A 3,093-nucleotide genomic window follows, 5' to 3' on the forward strand; every position below is an offset into this window, starting at 1 on the left:
CACCTGCCTATGAGTGAGAACATGCGGTGTTTGATCTTCTGCTCTTCTGTCAGTTTGCTGAGAATGATGGTTTCCAGGTTCATCCATGTCCCTACAAAGGACACAAACTCATCATTTTTGATGGCTGCATATTATTCCATGGTGTATATGTGCCACATTTTCCCTGTCCAGTCTATCATCGATGGACATTTGGGTTGGTTCCAGGTCTTTGCTATTGTAAACAGTGTGCACTTGATTTTCAACAGAGGTGGTGGTCCTTACAAGAGCATTTCAGGGCCAGGAGTGGTGGCTCACACCTATAAGCCCGGTGCTTTGGGAGGCTGAGGCAGGCAGATTACTGAGCTCAGGAGTTTGAGACCAGCCTGGGCAATATGGCGAAACCCTGTATCTACTAAAAATACAAAAATTAGCTGGTGTGGTGGCGCACACCTGTTGTCCCAGCTGCTTAGGAGGCTGTGGTAAAAGAATCGCTGGAACCTGGGAGGTGCAGGTTGCAGTGAGTTGTGATGGCACCACTGCACTCCAGCCTGGGCGACACGGTGAGACTGTGTCTCAAAAGAAGAGCATTTCAGTTCCTGGAAAGGTGGGAGTGGAAGAAGTCTCAAGTGCAGGTGTGTTTGGGATTACTGGAGACATTCAAGGTTGGAGTAGATGTCACGGCATTATCTGTGACAGCACTGCCACAGCCAGGCAGGGAGAACGCAGGAAGGGTCCAGAACAGGATGGTGTAGTAGACAGATGTGTTGAATCCCACTGGGGTGAAGCAGCCTTGCAGAGAGGGTTCAGACTCAAGCTGGAATTGGCTAACATGCGACACAAATCCAAAGCAGGCCAATTGCAGGGTGTGGACTCGAAGGCCCCCTCCCGTGGACACTCTGGGAGAGCTGAGTGAGGAGGAGAGAACCACTATCCTGGTGTCTGGGGGCTCACATCACCTGTTCTGGCTAAAAATGTTGTTCAGCCACCAATTCTGGCCCACGGAAGGGAAAATCCCACTGATGATGAGATGGTGGCTCCCAGTTGGCTTGAGTAGCCTCAATTTGCTGGAGTGGATAAAATCATTTCCTTAGTAAGTCTACAATCCAGAAGGGTGAGTAACTAAAATAATGGTGATAAAGTAAATTGTGTTTATTAATATTTTTGGTGTAAAGCATAGAAATTATCGGGAGATATTTTGTATGTAAAGTGTTTATAATATTTAAGGGAATTTATCACATTAGAGATGAGCCTTGTGATTTCAGCTAAAACAGGCATTTAAAAATCAATTTCAGGTTTTTTTCGATTTTAAGTTGAAAAGTTTAAGATAATGTACCTAACTATAAACAAGATTGGAATCTTTAAGAGAACCTGAGAGTCATCAGTAAGTTTTATTTGCGAGATTTACTAGGGCCATTGAAATATTTGCAAGAGCGTTCCATGTTAATTAGGTGTATATACTGCTTAAAAAGAGGCTGAGTATATTAAATTTATGAACATGTCTTGAAATATTTAACAGAATATAATTAACTAATTTATTAAAACTTCTTCTTAAAATTCCATTAAGATACTACATTTATAATAGACTAGTAAATTTTTTCAATTGAACTTGAAGGCTTTGGGGGAAAGACAGTTTTTGTAATGTTTACTTGGGTACAGTGAACATTAAAAAGAACAAAGCTAGGGCCGGGCTGCATGGCTCATGTCTGCAATCCCAGCTCTTTGGGAGACCAATGTGGGAAAATTAGTTGACCTCAGGAGTTCTGGACCATCCTGGGCAGCATGGTGAAATCCCCTCTTTGCAAAAAATACAGAAGTTAGCTGGGTGTGGTGTCTCAAGCCCATAGTCCCAGCTCCTTGGGAGGCTGAAGCAGGAGGATCACTTGAGCCCTGGAGGCAGAGGTTGCAGTGAGCTGAGATTGTGCCATTACACTTCAGCCTTGGCAACAGAGCCAGATCGGCTCTCTCTCTCTCTCTCTTCCTCTCTCTCTCTCTCTCTCTCTCTCACACACACACACACACACATAAAAGAGCTATTAAAATCAATTTTAGGCCAGGTGCAATGGTTCATGCCTGTAATCCCAGCACTTTGGGAGCCCAGGCAGGCAGACCACGATGCCAGGAGTTCAAGACCAGCCTGGCCAACATGGTGAAACCTCATCTCTCCTAAAAATACAAAAAGTTAGCTGGGTGTGTACTGAAGTACAGTGGCATGATCCCGGCTCAGGGCAACTTCCGCCTCCCAGGCTCTAAGGATTCTCCTGCCTCAGCCTCCTGAGTAGCTGGGATTACAGGTGCACACCACCATGCCTGGTTAACTTTTGCATATTTAGTGGAGATGGGGTTTCACCATATTGGCTAGGCTGGTCTCAAATTCCTGACCTCAAATGATCCACCCACGTGGGCAACCTAAAGTGTTGGGATTATAGGCGTGAGCCACAACACCCAGACTTTTTTCCTTTTTTCTTTTTTTTTTTTAGGATTAATAATAACAACAACAAAACTCCAGATAAACACCTCCCAGGATGCAGGACTCTAATCTACCTCAACTTATCCAGAGCCGTAGAGGCAGCTCTCCCACTGCAAAAGGCAAAAGATTTGGGATGAAAATCCTCGGAATTGTCCCATTCCAAAGAAGAGTGGCTACATTTCTGGGCAGTTGTGAGTCTGAATGTAACCAGGGTTGTATGCCTGTTCTATGGTCAGCATCGAACAAATGCAGAGCCCTAGCAATAATTACAAGGGGAAGGATGGATGGGAGCTTTCATCTTCACATCTATGTCTATAGATTAGATCGATTTTTCTATTGTAAGGATGTTACTGCTTTTTTCGTTATTGCTTTTCCCCAAATAAAATCTGAAGCTAAGTGAAAGACAGCAGTTATCCCCTCATTAACTCAAGCAATTAATTATTTCATCCTGAGTCCCCCTGGCCGTTGCAGCCATTAAGGAATGTTAGAAGCTGATAAGGCAGAGGTCTTCTAGCAATGTCTCTCGTTTTACTGTTCTGACAGTTTTGACTTTTCTCCAGGGTGAGTTACACTGCAGCAAGAGGAAAAAAACAAAACAAAACAAAACAAACAAACAAAAAAACCTGCCTCTTTTTTTTTTTTTTTTT

This window comes from Cebus imitator, unplaced genomic scaffold (assembly GCF_001604975.1).
Source record: "Cebus imitator isolate Cc_AM_T3 unplaced genomic scaffold, Cebus_imitator-1.0 Scaffold230, whole genome shotgun sequence".
NCBI lineage: Eukaryota > Metazoa > Chordata > Mammalia > Primates > Cebidae > Cebus > Cebus imitator.